The following is a 17688-nucleotide window of genomic DNA, read 5'->3' as shown; positions in this document are numbered from 1 at the left end:
GTACACAGTATAAAGTGAGTTCTAAATCACTCTGGGCTACTGGCTCTGCTCAGAAACACACACACACACACACACACACACACACACACACACACACACACACACACACACACACACTGGTGCATGCCTTTAATCCCAGTACTGGGGTGGGGGCGGCAAGGCTATCTCTTTGTGTTCAAGGCCAGCTCAGACTACACAGTAAACTCCAGGGCAGCCAGGGCTACACAAACTTGTCTTGAAAACAAAACAAAATAAAACAACAACACACACTCATACACGCAAGTATACGCCATACTGAGTTAATAAACCAGGCATGGTGGTCTAAGCCTGTAATCTCAGGTCAGAAAGATGGCTGTGACCTGGGCTACATAATGAGTAAATAAAAGAAGTAATGAAATAAGTGCATTATTTAGAAATGTGGACATAGCTAGTGAAATGATGGGGGATGTACTTCTGTATATGTGGTTATCTTAGTGGCTGATGAATAAAATACTGTTTGGCCAAAGGAGGTAGGAAGACAGGCGGGACTAGGAGAGAGAATTCTGGGAAAGGTAGGCAGAAGAGCCGCCATGTAGCTTCGGGGAAGATAGGATGCATTGGCCATGTAAAATACATAGATTAGCAATAATAGATTAACAATTAAGAGAGAACTAGCCAGCAAGAAGCCCTAGTCATTGGCCAACAGTTTAATAATTAATACAGTGCCTGTGTGTTTATTTGCAGCTAAGAAGGTTGGCGGGACCTGGTGGGACAAATAACACCACCAACAGTGAAACAGTGAAGAGACCTGAAAGTAGTAATTATTGTCTGTCATGGTGGCACATGACCTGGAGTCCACTGGTGATATGCTAGGAAATAAAACTAGAAGAGTAGGTGGAGGTGGAGGGTGCTGTGGCACACGCCTGTAACGCAGAGGCAAGATGTTCATGATTTTGATTCCAGCTCAGTCTACATAATAAATTCAGGCCAGCCAGGGCTCCACAGCAAGGCTCTGCTAGAGACAAAGCAAAGCAAAACAAAACAAAGCTGCAGTGATGGCAGGAGAGCAGCACAGGTGCAGCAGACACTGGCTGTGATGGCTGGAGAGCAGCACAGGTGCAGCAGACACTGGCTGTGATGGCTGGAGAGCAGCGCAGGTGCAGCAGACACTGGCTGTGATGGCTGGAGAGCAGCGCAGGTGCAGCAGACACTGGCTGTGATTGCAGGAGAGCAGCACAGGTGCAGACACTGGCTGTGATCTCTGGAGAGCAGCACAGGTGCAGCAGACACTGGCTGTGAACGCAGGAGAGCAGCACAGGTGCAGACACTGGCTGTGATGGCTGGAGAGCAGCGCAGGGGCAGACACTGGCTGTGATCTCTGGAGAGCAGCGCAGGTGCAGACACTGGCTGTGATGGCAGGAGAGCAGCGCAGGGGCAGACACTGGCTGGGGACTGCTGCTGCTCTTGAGAAACCATGCATTACCGATTCACTTCACAACCAAGTTAACATTTACATTAAAGTGAATGCCCTGACCCCAAATCATCAGAGCCTCTATGCTCTTCAGCAGGCATCCATCAGCTACCCATGATGTTTCTATTTATCTAGTTTCCCAGTCAATACTTGCGCTCCCCTCCCCACTTCTTTGAGATAGAATCTGATCCTAGAGCCAAGACTGGCCTCAAATGTACTCCACAGCCAGGGCTGGTCTTGAACTCATGATCCTCCTGCCTTAGCCTCCTAAGTGTTGGCAATGTGTGTTATCCCAGCCTTCCATTAACTCTTGGATCATTTTCTGTCTAATTTCATTTCCTGTTACCTCTCTGATAATGTCTCTACCAGGATCGCCAGTGTACTCAGGTTAATGAACATGAGGGACACATTCAGCCACACTGATTCTATCTGTTCTTCTAAAATACTAATCATTTCCCTGTGTCAGGGACTTTCACATATGCTCCAAGCATTTTTGTATTAAAATAATGTGTTAATGCAAATTCTTCAATAACTATAATCCTGGCTTGCAATTCAATCATTTAAACATTTTTTTATTTTCTGTGTTTTGCCTGAATGTGCCCATACCACTTGCATGGTTGAAATCCACAGAGGCCAGAAGAGGGTGTCGGATTCTGTGGGACTGGAGTTACAGACAGTTGTGAGCCACCATGTGGGTGCTGCAAGTTGATACTGGGCCCTCTGTGTGAAAAGCTAATGCTCTTAACCTCTGAGCCGCGTCCCCAGCCCCTCAATCATTTAAAATAAATTTAGAAGTTCAAAAATTAGAAGAGGCTGTGTTCTTCCTAGGTCTTTGGGAGATTTTGGATTCAAGAGACTCCATTCCTGTCCTTATGGCCAGATATAACACATCTTTAATCCTAGCACTTACGAGGCATAGGTACACAGATCTCTGTGAGCCAGTCCGGTCTACAGAGTGAGTTTCAGGTCACCCATGGCTAAATAGCGGGACTGTCTCAAAATTTAAAAAAAATTACGTATATGAATATACAAGTGCACCATGTGTGAGCCTGGAGGCCAGATGAGGGCATCAAATCTCCCGGAGCTGGAGTTATAGGTGGTTGTGAGGTGCTATGCAAACACCAAGAAGAAAACCCTTACGCTGATCAGAGCTGAAATTGAAGCTGGAGTTACAAATGGTTGTTACCAAAACAGAGGTGCTGGGAACCAAACCCAGGACCTCTGGAAGAGCAGACAGTGCTCTGACCTGCTGAGCCATCTCTCCGGCCCCCTTTCTCAGGATGTTTTTATGTAGTTAAGCACCTGGGCCTCATGTTAGACTTCCCAACAAGAATTTCAGGGGTGACGTAGGTAGATTTTCTTTTACATCTTAAAATTTGGGGGGGGGGGATTAGAGGAAGACACCCACAGTGCTCAGAGGAGGAGGAGAACTCTCCAGTGGTATCGACATGCCTGCACCATTAACATCAGCATCTTACAGAAAAATCTCTAGCTCTTCAGAATCATCAGAAACCTCTTTTTCTGAATATCAAAGTTTGGCTGTTTGCTAAGTCAACAGACTGGGTTAATAGTCAAAGAACAGTTTGGAGGGAAATCACCCCAGGGTGACTAGGCCCAGCAGAGAGCCCTCAGCCCTCTCCGGGGCCCTTTTTATCCCAGCTATGAATGCCACCTTGAGAACTCTCTGCTCTTTCCTTTTACATGTGTGTGGATAAAACAACTTTCCGTTTTCGCCTAAGTATGTGAAATGTGAAACTGAATTTTCTTTTTAAAAATTTAGAACTGTACAGGAAATGAAAGGAAGCGCAAAAATGTAAAAACATACAAACAAATCAAATATGGGTTTTTGGTTTAGTTATACAGCAAATAATTCAGCCATTGGAGCCTGAGCTACCTACATTCTAGCAGGAAGTTAGATGGTCTTACTTCATTGAGAATCTCACCCGTTCATGCAACATACACTGATCATTCTCACCTCTACCTTCTCTCATCTCCCTAATGCCTGTCCCACCCCATCTTCCCTACTGATCTTTCTCACATTCATGTCAATTTGCTTTGTTTTATGACCCGTTGAGTCTAACCAGGGCCATCTCTTTGTGGCTGTGAGTTTGGAGCTATGAGAGGGAGCCAGGCACACAGCTGAAGAACAGTTATCAACCCATGGTTCTTGTCCACAGGGCCTTACACAAGAAGCTGAAACACACAGGCTTTGCTGTCTTATGTTCCTGGAGAAGATGGGAGAGTTTGTATTAAACCAAGAATTCCAAGCAACAGAGGTTTTCATGTTCAAGTATCGAATTACTTAGGGGAGGGGTCATGGAGGACATGGCTCATTGGTTGAGAGCACTTGCTGAAGTTTGGTTCCTATCATCAACATGACAACTTCTGTTTGTAATGATACTTACATTGTAAGCATTGTAAGTATACTTTTGGCCCCTGGGGGCAGCAGGCATACATGTGGTACACATATGTACATGTAGGCAAGACATTCATATACATAAAGTTAAATAAATCTTATATATGTAATATATATTGCATAATACATGTAAAAACAAAAAGGCTTAGCTGCTTTGGTATAAATCCTTCTAAAATGTATTATATTCTTTTGTTTTATTTAGAGTACATAGGCTATAATGTAACCTTTCCTTGACAATTCTGTTTTTTAAAGATGATTTTTTTTTACATGTCTGTAAGTTTGTCTGTGTGTATATATAAATATATGTGTGCAGGTTTTCACAGAAGCCAAAAAAGGGCACTGGATCTCCTGGAGTTGGATTATAGGTGCTGGGAGCTGAACTCTGGTCCTCTGCAAGGGCAACAAGTGCTCTTAAGTGCTGGGCTATCTCTCCAGCCCCACAATTTTCTACTGTTGATTATGGACCAGCTGTTTTTCTAGGTGTCACCTGAGGACTCAGATACCAATTCATCAAATCCATAAGGGTTGTGTGTTAGGAGAAAGTACATTTTTACTTTGCCAGCTCTATTCAACATATACCAGGGGGCCTTGCCTAAGAAGTGAGGCCAACAACAACAACAACAACAACAACAACAACAACAACAACAACAACAAAAAAAAAGAGGATGGCATGCAAATTGAAAAAGAATATGTAAAATTATCTTTATTCCCATTGGAAATGGCCTCACAACCAGGAAACACTAAAAATTCCATAAAAGCAGTTAGGACAAATTTTGTATGATGGCAGGACACAAAATTAACACATAAAAATCAGTTGTGTTTCTACACACTAACCATGGATAAACCAAAATGGAAATTAAGAAAATGATTCCAAATATAGTAACATCAAAAATAAAAAAATACTTAGGGATAAACTTAGTACTGAATTCAAAGCCAGCCTGAGCTAAATAGGGAGAACCTATCTAAAACAAACGAACAAACAAACAAACAAAAGAAAAAAATATCAAGAGAGAAAAGTCAATTCATGGAATAGGAAAAAATATTCACAAAGCACTTATCTGACAGCATGTTAATGCTTAAATATGTATATATGTGGTGATATCTTTCTTGCACAAATAAAGCCTGTGTGGAGGGTCAGAGAATGCAGCTTGTCACTAGCTAACCTTAGAGGTCTGGAGGTCTGTACAGACAGGCAGGAAGTGACATGGCTAGGCAGAAACAGGGTATAAGCAGGGACAAAAAGGAAATGGTTTTCTTCTCTGCTGAGATGTTTAGGAGGTGAGGTGTGTCTGTGGTTTGCGCTTTCTCTCTGACCTCTCAGCATTTCCCTCTATATCTAATTCTGGCCTTTTATTATCTAGAACAATTAAGAACCCCTTTTAATAAATAACTTATAACTCAGCAACAGAAAACAACCCAGTACAAATGGGGCTAGTACTTGAATAGACATTTCTCCACAGAAGAGCTACACATGGCTAGTAAACATATAAAAAGATGTTCACATCTCATCCTTAGCAGAGTGTAAATCAAAACCACAAGGAGGAAGGGTGGCCTGAGAGGAAGGGAAGAATATGAATAACTCAGTGGTAGATTTATGAAAATGTTATAATAAACACCAGCCACCTGAGAAATTAAGGCAAGATCATGGTTCAAGGCCTGCTTGAACATGCTGAGTTCAAGGCCACTCCCAATAACTTAGACCCTGTCTCAATTCTGAAAAAAAGGGCTTGTGCTATAGCAATGAACATTTCACTAGCTTGTGTGAGGCTTTGGATTTGATCCCTGGCATTGTAAAACAGAATAGCGAAACAAACATAAACCTACAACGACATTACTTTATACTTACAAGGATGGTCCTTAACACCTACAGAATCGTATGTGTTAGCAAGGATACAGAAAGAAAGACTCCTTGTGCATGTGCACTGGTGGGAATGAGAAATAGCACAGTATTTATGAGAAACTATGCTGGTTTTTATTTAAAAAAAAAAAAAGACACCTCAGAAAACTATTATATAACCCAGAAACTCATTTCTTGGTATAAATCACAAAAATTGAAAGAAGAAATTAAAACATATCCAACACTCATATTTGATGAGGGATGTCCTTTTGTGCGCTGTGAACAGGTTTCTCTTACTGATGAATAAAGCTGTTTCAGCCAATGGACAGGCAGAATGTAGCCTGCCAGGGCATATAGGTGGGGCCACCAAAGTAGGAGAATTCTGGGGGGAATGCAGAGAGTGACTTGCAAGGGAGATGCCATGTAGCTGCCGAGCAAGGAAGAGGTCTGTGCATTCTCCAGTTAGCCAAGACCAAGTGGAGACACAGAGATTAATAGAAATGGGTTAATTATCAAGAGAGAGCTAGCTAATAGGAAGCCCGAGTCATCAGCCAAAGAGTTTATAATTAATGTAAGCCTCTGTGTGTTTATTTGGGACTAACTAGTTGTGGGATTGCTTGGGACAAAACGTCCTTCCACACAAATTCATTCCAGCATTATTTGTAACAGCTAAAAGTGTCCAAGTGTCCAGCAACAGAAAGACAAACGGAATGTGGCACATACATGTTCTCCAGTGTGTGTGTGTGTGTGTGTGCGCGCGCGTGTGTGCGCGTGCGTGCGCGAGCACGCACACACACACACACACACACACACACACACACACTGAGAATATTCAGCTTTATATATGAGGGAGACTCTGAGATAAGGTATAACATGGACAAAACTAGAAAACATTATGTTAGGTAAAAGAAACTATTTCAAACTATCATGAGTCTACTTAGATGGCATTTATAGCAGCCAAATTGAGAGGTAGAAGAGAGATGCTGACTCCAGGAGATGGGAGGAGGGGGAAGCAGGGAGTCAAGTCTTACTGGCACAGAGTCTCAGTTTAGAAGATGGAGAAAGGGTTAGGGAGATGACTTAGAGACAAGGGCACTGGGTGCTTTTCCAGAGGACCTGGGCTTGGCCCTCAGCACCCACATGCTGGCTCACTGTCCTCTGTAATTCCAGTCCCAGGGTGGTTAGACGCCCTCTTCTGCCCTCCAAGGACCCCCTGTATACACATGTGCAGGTGAAACACCCAAACATATAAAAATAAATACATAAATTTAAAAGATGAAATTTCTAAAATGGATGGAGTTGGTTGTACAATATGAACATAAAGTTTTATCACAATGAAAAGGAGAGTAAATTTGGTACAAGGCAGAATGTGCTTTGCTGCTGGTGTAAGAATCTCATGCCCACCATTGTACCCCAGTGCCCGAGGCTGGCAGTCTTAGTGCAGTGCTGATACCTGCCCACCCAAAAGGTGCTCCCATGCAAACCAGACTCACTGGACAGAAAGAACAATATTACAAATCACTGTTGGAGTGGGTACCTTCAGGGTAACCTAAACTCCCATCTATCAGAGCACTTCAGAGAAACTGGCCTTACCCCATCAGGTACTGCATGACCTCTTTGGTCAAGTGACTTTTAGCAGAATGCACAGTCATTGTGCATGAGTAACAGGAAGACAGGAAGAAAAGGGTGAGTTATTGTCCTAAATTTGCAAGCAAGCCCTGAGAGGAAAACAGAACACATAAGCCTCCCCGTGAACTATGCCAGATTTAGCAAGTAAAATTATAGGGCTCTGTTGTTTATCAGAAATTCAAATGTAACTGGGCAACTAACTTATCTGACAATGCTATGACAATGTTTTGGGATTAAGGACAACAAAATCAATAATCCTGGGTGTTATGATCTGGGGCTACTGAGGTCTTCTGCAAGGAGCCTATGCCAGAAAATGTAGAGAATTCTAAATTCATTAAAAAATAAACTGATTATAAAAAAGAAAAGTGAAAAAATCATATTGCTTAGTTTGGCTCAGGAGCCCCTCCTCATGCTGGGCTTCTATGTCTCAAGTTTTACTTTACAAAGACTTGTCAGAGGGAAGGAGGAATCAAAGCGGGACACTGGCATATGAACAAACACCCTTTGCATATGGCAAAGGCAGGCTTGACTTCTTAAAGTGATGGTCAAGTTGCATGTGGTGGCCGGCACCTTTAATTCCACCCCTCAGGAGGCAGAGGCAGGCAGATGTCTTTGAGTTCAAGTTACAAAGTACGACCTTGTCTAAAAAACACCAAAAACAACAAGAAGTGTCCTTTGACATCAATTAAAAAAAATAAACAAAAAAAAAACAAAAAACAAAAAAAAAAACAACAGAAAGCAGAAAGGAACAACTGTGTAAGTGCCCAAGCTCAGGCAGCAGGAGGAGCTACTAGGGATGGTGTTAAGTGGCTTATTCCCATGAAGCCACACTACTGCTTATGGTCTACAAAACCCTTGAACTCTATGCTATTTGTTTATTTCAGCGGACTGAAGCCATTGACTTGATGCCAGGCAAGTGCTCTGCCAGCGAGTTACACCCCTAACCCCCTCGGCCACTATTTTTATTTGCTAATTACTTTGAACCCATGTTGGAATAATGCTATCAGGCCCTTCTTCCTTGCTTATAAACAGCTACCATTTTCCAGCAACACCACCTACTTTCCTTAAAGCCTGGGCCAAAAATAAGTCTCTGAACCTTGAACCTAACCAAGGTCCTTCACATTTTCAATCCGCCTGAAGCTCACCAGCTACCACGTCAGATTTAAGGGCTGGGACTGGCTCTAGAGTTCTTCCCAGGGGAAACAAGCTAGTCTCCAAGGAAGAGGAACTGTAACCCTGGCAAAGCTCTTTCAAGATTATCTGTGTTAGCCTCAAAGGAACTAACCAATAAGAATCTCTGCAGCCCTAAGACCGCCTTTAAAAACAAAAACAAAAATGACATACACAGCAGGTACACAGAAGTCCTAATGCAAACGAAACTGGAAGAACGAATGGAAAGGTGACAAATTCTGTATATTCCTAGACTGCAAGCCTGAACTAATCCCCTAAATGATACCCTTCTTCTTTATGTAACTAGACACACCTTTTCTGCCCCGCAGTTGCTGCATTGGTCTCATTTGTCCATTTATCTGCCCATAAGGTATTTAATTCGTGCTACTATGTGCCAGGCACTGTGGTGGGGGGACTGGGGAAACAAAGATAAGCAGTGTATGGCCCTCTCAGCGTCCGAAGGGCCACCCTGGCGAGCCAAGGCTAATCTATGACAACTGGATCACTTTGTCCTTCACGGCAGGTGATGAAACCGGGCAGCAACGAACTAAAGGTTTCTCCCAGGTAAAACGGGGTGAGAATGAGGGAGGACTGAAGCTGGCGCTGGGCAAGGACCAACTTGGGAACCAGGAGCCAGAGGCACAGAGGGCACAGAGGACCGGCTGCGGTCACTGCCGGAGATGATAGGCAGCTATGCTCCCGCCGGGAGGACACAGATGTGGGTTCAGCGATGGCTGGCACGAGCCGGTCAGGGCGTCTCGGGGAAGGGGGACAGTTTGAGGAGACAGTTGGGGATGAACTTGGGGTGGTGCTCAGAGGGCTGGCTGGTGCTGGGTTTCTAAGGGTTCCTTGGACCTCCGAACAGCAGGGTCTACAGCAGAGCCTGGGACCAGTGGGTGCAGACGGGAGGCGCGAGGGCGGGGCGGGCAGGCCGAGCGCCTGGCTGTGGGTAGGGTGGGTGGGCAGGCCGAGGCTCCGTCCCGAGGGACCCCTCGCAATGTGGGGACAGTGGGAGCCCAGGGTCCCGCTAGCTCGGGGAGAGGCGCGCCTACCTCGCTGCTCACCTCAGCCGCGTCCTCCCGCGCGGGTGGCGTTGTCTCGCGCCTCCCGCCGCCTCCCGGGGTCCCGTGGCATCCCACGCCGGCGCTCCCCTCCGCTCCACCTCGGCTCGGCGTTGGTAACGCCCGGCGCCCCCTGCAGGCGTGGTGCCGATGGTCCGCTCTGGGCAGCCCTCGAGCGGCCCCTCGGCGGAGCGCGTTGGTTCGGCCCGCCCAGCCCGCGGGCGCGCCCACCTCCCCGGCGCCAGTCACGCGCACAGCCTCGCCCCGAGCCTGCAGCCGGGTGCGGCGCCGCCCTGCGCTCGAGGCGGAGGGGCGGGCTGCGCAGGCTGCGGGGCCTGGCGGCCAGGTGCGTGTGGTCAGCCTCCAGCTTCGGCCTCAGCAGCGAGCCTCACTGTGGGTTCCAGGAGAGCATCGTGAAGAAATGTTTAAATACATACATACATACATACACATACACATACATAAAACAGAACAAGGACAAAACGCGAAAGCCTGGCTTCCCTCGAGACCAGTGGATTCGCCACTGGGGTGTGGTGTGGGCAGGGAGGGATCGACACTTGGGATTTTCAAAAAGTAGCCTATGTAAGCCAGGGGTGAAACCGAGGGCAGGGCGGCCTGGGCTAGGGAAGGACACCAATGTTTCCCTCCCTGATGCTCCAGGCCAGGCAGGCTGTCATTCTGCAGGAAGCCCAGTAAGCAGCAGCCTTTCTAGAAATGACAGTCTGAGACCCTGTCCATTAGGAAGTGCAACCTTGACGGGCCAGCCAAGGAAGCAGATAAGTCAAAGTGTGTTAATGTATCTTAGCTTCATGGTCACAGAAAGCCTGCAGACTGAGCTTTAAAGAAAGTGAGAGGTGAAAGTGTCGGACTTGGTGCCACATGCTTTTAATCCCGTAGGGACAGACAGATCTCTGTGAGTTTGAGGTAAGCATGGTCTATATAGTGAGTTCCAGGACAGACAAAGTTACAGGTACAGGCATAGTCTCAAAAACCAAAACAAGCAAGCAAGCAAGCAAGCAAGCAAGCAAGCAAGCAAGCAAGCAAGCAAGCAAGCACAGAAACAGTTGTAGAGGGAATCAGCATGTGTGGAAAAAACAAAGGGGCAAAACAACTGATAACATTGAGGGGTGAGATGAGGTTTATAAAAGAGACAGTTGGGCAGGCTTGGATGATAGGGACTTTTTATAATGACTTCGGGCTTACCTGTAAATGATGGAGAGAGACAATAACATTCTTTTTTTGTTTTGTTTGTTTTATTTTTTGAGACAGGCTTTCTCTGTATTGCTTTGGAGCTCGTCCTGGAACTCGGGCTCTGTAGACCAGACTGGCCTTGAACTCACAGAGATCCACCTGCCTCTGCCTCCCAGGTTAGTGCTGGAATTAAAGGCGTATGCCACCAACGCCCACAAAATTCTTTCTTGCTTGCCTTTTTTTTTTTTTTTTTTAAATCAGGGTATATCACTATGTAGCTCTGGCTGGCCTAGAACTTAACTTTTTGTACAGCAGGCTGGTCTCAAACTCACAGAGATCTGCTGCCTCTGCCTCTCCAGTGCTGGGAATAAAAATGTACACTACCAGGATGGAGAGCACACTGACTGTTTTTCCAAAGGATCTGGGTTCAATTCCCAGCACCCACATGGTAGCTCACAATTGTCTGTAAGTTCAAGATCTGACAACCCCACCCAGACATACGTGCAGGCAAAACACCAATGAACATAAGATAAAACTTTTTTTTTTTTTAAATGTGTACCACTACACCCTACCCCATTAAAGCACTTTATGTTGAGGCAGACTAGATCAAATAAGAATTTTAGAAGTTTGCTTGAGGGTGGAGAGAGTTGGTTGTTAGCTCTTCCAGCAGGGAGAGCCATAAGGAGAAACCTAGTACCTGCAGAAGCCAGCAAAGGACACAAGATCCCTTGGAACTGGAGTTATATAGGTGGTTGTGAGCCACAATGTGGATACTAGGAATCGACCCCAGGTCTTTCTGCATGCATGTGGTGCACAGACATACATGTAGACAACCCATCACATAAAAATTAAAAAATAATTTAAAAAGGTCATATCGTTTCAGAAATCGAGGCCTCCATTTTAAAGTGACCAGCATTTGTCAGAAGAAGAAACCCAAAGTATGTAGTCTTCTGCATAGAGAATAAAACAGATAGCCAAAGAGAAACAGACAATCACTGTTTTAGTTCAGTAGAAAACCTCCTGAGGGGCTTTCTGAGTGGGTTCCATAAAGACATCACCTGAGGTAGATAGAGAATGTTATCTCTGGGGTGGATAGTCAGAACACACAGGTAGCTCCCATCAGTTTACACGGGCTAGGTCCACACTGTTAACAGCCTCCTAGGAACCTGGAACAGTCACAGGACCAACCCACTCTCTACCTTTTCCTTCATGACATTATTTGCTACTGACACAAACCAATAAGTAAGGAACACTTCCCGAGACCTGCAGGTCCAGCCTCAAATATTTTAATATACTTACAAAGTGGTTTGGGGATGTACCGGCTGATTTTGTGTGTCAACTTGCCACAAGCTAGAGTCTTCAGAGAGGAAGGAGCCTCAGTTGAGTAAATGCCTCCATGAGATCCAGCTATAAGGCATTTTCTCAATTAATGGTCAATGGGGGGAGGACCCAGCGATGATGGATGGTGCCATCCCTGGGTTGGTGGTTCTGGGTTCTATAGAAAGCGGGTTGAGCAAGCCATGAAGAGCAGCCCAGTAAGCAGCATCCCTCCATGGCCTCTGCATCAGCTCCTGCCTGAAGGATCTGCCCTGTTTGAGTGCCTGTCCTGACTTCCTTCAGTGGTAACAGCAATACTGAAGTGCAAGCTGAATGAACCCTTCCCTCCCCATTGTGCTTCTCAGTCATGGGGCTTTGCGGCAGCAATAGAACCCTAAGACAGGGGACTGTATAGCACTTAGCATGCTGGGAGTGATCCTAATTATTTTCCCTTAACCAATCAATCCCCCACTTAATCAGTAAGTTCTGCAGGTTCTATTTTTTTTATGCTGTTATGTCACTGACTCAGTTTCTCAGAGACAGAAGCCACTCTGGCCAGGTATGGCTATAGGTAGTGGGATCAGCTGGTACAACTACTGTCTCCTAGGTCCACTCATTCATCAGGTATAACTGTGTGGGAAGGCTAGTAATCAATGGATTCAATATTCTTGGTTACTAGAGAGGCAGATGATGAGCAAATCAGTGATACAGATAAATTGTTGCCTATTTTTTTCCATACTAGTCCTCAGAGGTCCTTGGATCTCTCTTTAAAACACCCCGTTTATGGGACTGGAGAGATGGCTCAGCTCTTAAGCACCGGCAGTTCTTCCAGAGGACCTGGGTTTGATTCCCAGTACCCACAAGGCTACTCACATCTCTCTGTAACTCCAGTTTCATTCCCCCCCCCCACCCCATCCAGGGATCCAGTGTCTTCTGCCTCTCTGGGTACCAGGTATGCACATGGTATACAAGACATGCAGGTAAACACTCATATACATAAAATAAAACCAAAGGAAAATTATACAAAATTGAAATATACCTTCTTTGTCCATTGATCCCCCCCCCCCACTGCTATGGCCTTAGTCTTCACCACCACTGTACCATACATACAGAGGAAAATAAACTGCCTCATAGTCTTCCTGATGTCACCTCTGTACCCTGTTCTCTTGTATTCTTGGTTGTAGGCCTAGTCTTTAATGGCTGAGCCATCTCTCATCCCTGTACCCCTATTTTTTATTAGAGAAGCCCGAGAAAACTCTTCAGGTTGGATTTAAAACTGTCCACTGTCCCAACCATATCTAAATACCTAGTCCTTTGCTGTGTTTTAGACAGCAGACTTCTTTTTTGTACAAAGTTTACTTTTATGTTAGGTCATTACACTAGCTATTTTGCATTTTGCATCAAAAGCCTATCTATAGGTTTTTTTGTTGTTGTTTTTGTTTTGTTTTGTTTTTGTTTTTGTTTTTTGAGACAAAGCCTCACTGTGTAGACCTGGGTGGCCTGGAACTTGCTGTTTCAGCTGGCCTTGAACTCACAGGAATCTGTCTGAGTGCTGAGATTCAAAGCATGCACCATGGTTCCTGCTCCTTTCCATAGATTTGAAAAATTATTTATTTATTTGTGTACGTGTTTCCATGTTTATTCCAAACCAAGCTTCTCTTAAAACAACTGTAAACTTGCCTAATTCATGGTATTATGTTATCAGCAGTAGAAAATGGAGATTGGATGATGTTGATTTGTTACTGTCCACTAGGGTGCATGCTCCATGCTTCAGAAACCTTTGGGTTTTTTCCCCCTTCACTGTATCTGCAGGATCTAGACTAGCACCCAATTCATGGTGCCCAATTTGGCATCATATATTTACTGTATATTCACATATATTTGCTGTATATGTGAATGAATATGGTGGGATAGAGAGAGTGAAATTTCCAGAAAGCCCTGGAACATTCTATATACATATTGTACTTTGAGACATATACGGCTAAGATAGTGGCTCAAATGGAGCAAATTTATAGATCTAATTAGCAAACTGTAAGAGCATGTCTATTTTACTAGAGCCTGTAAAGAATGAAATTGTGGAGTGAGGGATAAAACCATTTAATGGCTAAATATAGTGCTATATGCCTTTAATTCCAGGACATGAGAAACTGAGGCAGGAGTATCACAAGTTCCAGGCCAGCTCCACTCAAAACAAACAAACAAACAAACAAACAAACAAAAAGGCGTATTTGCCTCTGACTATCTCTTTAACTCTGAGTTCCACAAAATTTCTTGTTAATTTTAGGTAGCAACTAATGCTTATCACTTTAGCATCAATTTTAGTAATTAAGATGACCTAATAAAATTGGGATCTTCTCTTTGGTTGTTTTTTTGAGGCGGGGACTCACATACCTCAGGTTGGTCTTGAAATCATTATATAGTTAAGGATGGCCTTTCTGATTTTCTTGCCTGTGCCTCTTAAGGCTTGATATTATGGATGTACAACAGCCCAGAATAATTTTTTATAATTTTTATATTTATTTCTTTTATTGTTTTTTGTGTTTAAATGTTTTGTTTGTATATGTGTGTCTGTGCACTAAGTGGGTACTGGTACTCAAACCCAGGTCTTTTGCAAGGACAGCAAGTGCTTTTTCCATCGAGCCAGCCTCTTGAACTTCACAACACATGTTTTTCCTTGTCTCTTAGCTCTACTAAGTTGCAGGTGGTCATGCTCAGTGGGGGGAACAGTAGAGCTCAGTAGATGCTCTGTTGGTCCCATGTACCTGTCCTCCTTTATCCTAGCCTTTATCTCTCCAGAGCTTGAGTTAGGACAGTAGAGAGAAAAGGTGAAGAAAATTTACCCCACATTCTCCCTTCTTTTTATCTAATTCTGAATCTCAAGACATTTGGCAGCATACTCCACCTTCCTTCTACTGAGGTATTACAATTCAGATAATCACTATCTGATAAGATAAAGCCACTGTGTGTCCTTTGCATGTGGCCTATAAGGGGTTTGGGTAATACTTTGTCCTGGAAATCCATGGGAGCACAAAGCAGTCACCATTTCCTGCTCTGGCACTGGACAGATAGCTAATCTTGTCCTGCTTTTAAAAAGACTTTCTAGGTCTGGAGAGATGGCTCAGAGGTTAAGAGCACTGGCTGAGGTCCTGAGTTCAATTCCCAGCAACCACATGGTGGCACACAACCATCTGTAATGATGATCTGGTGCCCTCTTCTGGCCTGCAGCCATACATGCAGGGAGAACACTGTATACATAACAAATAATAAATAAATCTTAAAAAAAAAAAAAAGAAAGACTTTCTAGTGATACACCGGGTACCAATACTTTGTGTTCCCTACACAGTCACATCAATAGTCTACCCAAATATTTCCTCACAACCTTCTCAACTTGGATTGAACTGAGGCTGTAACTCAAAGCCCACTAATGGTTTTCCCCAAAGAACTCTCTGACATCTAAAATTCTGTCCCTTTTCTCAAAGTAGGTAGGGCAATGATGAGTTGCAAACTTGTTTTGTTCACACATTCCCAAACATGGTACTTAATGTTTGGCTCCTCTTGGAGACTAAGGATTGAAGAGTCAAGCCAGGATGTGTGTAAAGTATCAAGAGAGGTACTGACTGCTGAGGAACTCTGAGGATAGATGCCTGATGTGGGAGGCCATGTGCAACCATGCGCCATAAAAACATGCACCTGAGGCCCCTGGAGAATAACTGGAAACTGCCCACAGATCATAAGGAAAAGGAAGAAGCAAGTTTAGGAAAAGTAAACAATGAAAAACTTTGCCTCCTGTGGGATGGTGAGGATTAAACAAAATAAAACAGCACCCCCAAACTAATATACAGTTCTTCCTCCCAGGGAGATCATTCATGACCTAGGTGAAAAGCCAGAGAAGCAAGCCACCATTAAAATGGGCCTATAGGTGATCAAATGTTCAAATTATGGGAAAGAGTTTTCTAACATAAGGAAGAGTCACCCCCAAAGAACAAGGAGATTGTGTTGTCAGTAAAGATAAAGCAAGTGACATATTAGTAAAGCAAGCTACATAGTAGTTAGACAAAGGAGAGATGGGCTTGTGGTGCCTTGAGTGAGAGTGGCCTCATAGGCTCATACATTTCAATGCTTGTTCTCCAGCTGGCATAACAACTTGGGAAGGGTTAGGAGGCATGGCTTTGTTGGAGGATGTGTCACTGGGGTGGACTTTAAGGTTTTAAAAGCCCATGCTATTCCCAGTTAGCACTCTCTCTCTCTCTCTCTCTCTCTCTCTCTCTCTCTCTCTCTCTCTCTCTCTCTCTCTCTCTCTGACTCATGTTCATGGATCATGATGTAAGCTCTCAGCTACTGCTTCAACACCATGCCTGCCTGCCTGATGCCATGTGTCCCCCATGACGGTTATAGACTCACCCTCTGAAACTATAAGCCCCAACAAACTTTTTCTTCTATAAGGTGCCTCATCACAGCAAGAGAAAAGTAACTAGGATGGGGACCATATTCTAAAAGGAGAGAACCAAGGAAAAAGGAAAGAGCCAAGGCACAGTGGCTTCTGAAGATAATGGAAATGAAATCGTTGGGCATGTCAAGAATGGAATTCTGTGCAACACAAACTGGTCACCAGAACTGGGAAGCAGGGAGATTGTCATAGGCTGTAGAGGGATGGACTGGAAGGAAACTAAATAGGAGTCAGAAGGCCAGAGAGGTAGCTGTTATTAGTGAGAGCAGTGAAATCTGGACAAATAAGTGGGAGGTTGCAAAGGAGGCGAGCAGCCATGACTTGATGGCTGACCGAATATGACTAGAAGAAAAAGCAGAGAGTACCTCCAATCTGGTCACCTTGCCTTGGGTGACTGGAGTGATGGTGTCCTGGTATTTGGGAGGAAGTGGTCAGTATAAGTTGGGCATGCCAAGTTTACATTTTGAGAGGTTTAGCTAAGTGAGGGTCTCAGATTTAGTTTACTATTTAGACTGAGATCTAAGAAGAGACAGGGACTATAGAGATGAGAATTGTCTTTCAGTTGGTATGAGATGTCATAAGTTGGGATAAGATACATAGAAAACTTAAACTTACACAGGGGTGGGGGATCTATACAATATGCTTATATTGATAATGCTTCACAATGACATTGCTCAGACTGTATTATTGTCAGTAGGGCCTCAATAGACCATACACATCTCTTCACTCCAAAATAAGCAAATTATTTCTCCATTTATTTCTCCACAAACTTCTTAGAAACATTTTTTCAAGTACATATAATTTCTTCTCAAAATCATTTACAGAAGACAAATGCTCACCAGCAATGGCTTACATTCCATTAAGAAATTATTTTTTAACACCCCCCTGCATTGTTCCCCTCCTGGTTTCTAATACCTGAATAAATACCAGTTCTTAGATCAAAAGGGCCAGAGAGGGGAAGGCAGACTTTCAGCTGTCCTATCCAGGCAGGACCTGCCTCCACCTTCTTTCCTCTTCTTCTTTTGGTGCAGAAGCTCTCCTTCAGTTTCTTCAGACTGAGTCTGCACAGCTTCCTCCTCCTTTGCTACCCAGGGCCAGCAAAACACTCACCCTGGCACCCTGAATCTTCCAGATAGATTTGAAAATGGTATCTGGGTGGAAATATTCATG

The 17688-nt window shown here is 44.3% G+C and overlaps 1 protein-coding gene across 2 annotated transcripts in view; it reads right to left on the bottom strand.

Annotated features, from left to right (window-relative positions):
* Rusc2 (RUN and SH3 domain containing 2) overlaps positions 1-9730 on the bottom strand; it is a 45611-nt gene extending 35881 nt beyond the window's left edge. The window contains exon 1 of one of the 2 annotated variants that reach the window (XM_051187644.1): positions 9567-9730. The gene's annotated coding sequence lies outside the window, so the exon portion shown is untranslated. Of the gene's footprint in view, positions 1-9554 lie in introns of both variants that reach the window. The other variant, XM_051187645.1, reaches the window with a different exon arrangement.
* Positions 9731-17688: the final 7958 nt, after the last annotated feature.

The sequence above is a fragment of the Phodopus roborovskii genome, unplaced genomic scaffold, assembly GCF_943737965.1.
Source record: "Phodopus roborovskii unplaced genomic scaffold, PHOROB, whole genome shotgun sequence".
NCBI lineage: Eukaryota > Metazoa > Chordata > Mammalia > Rodentia > Cricetidae > Phodopus > Phodopus roborovskii.
This window is presented reverse-complemented; position numbering and strand designations above follow the sequence as displayed.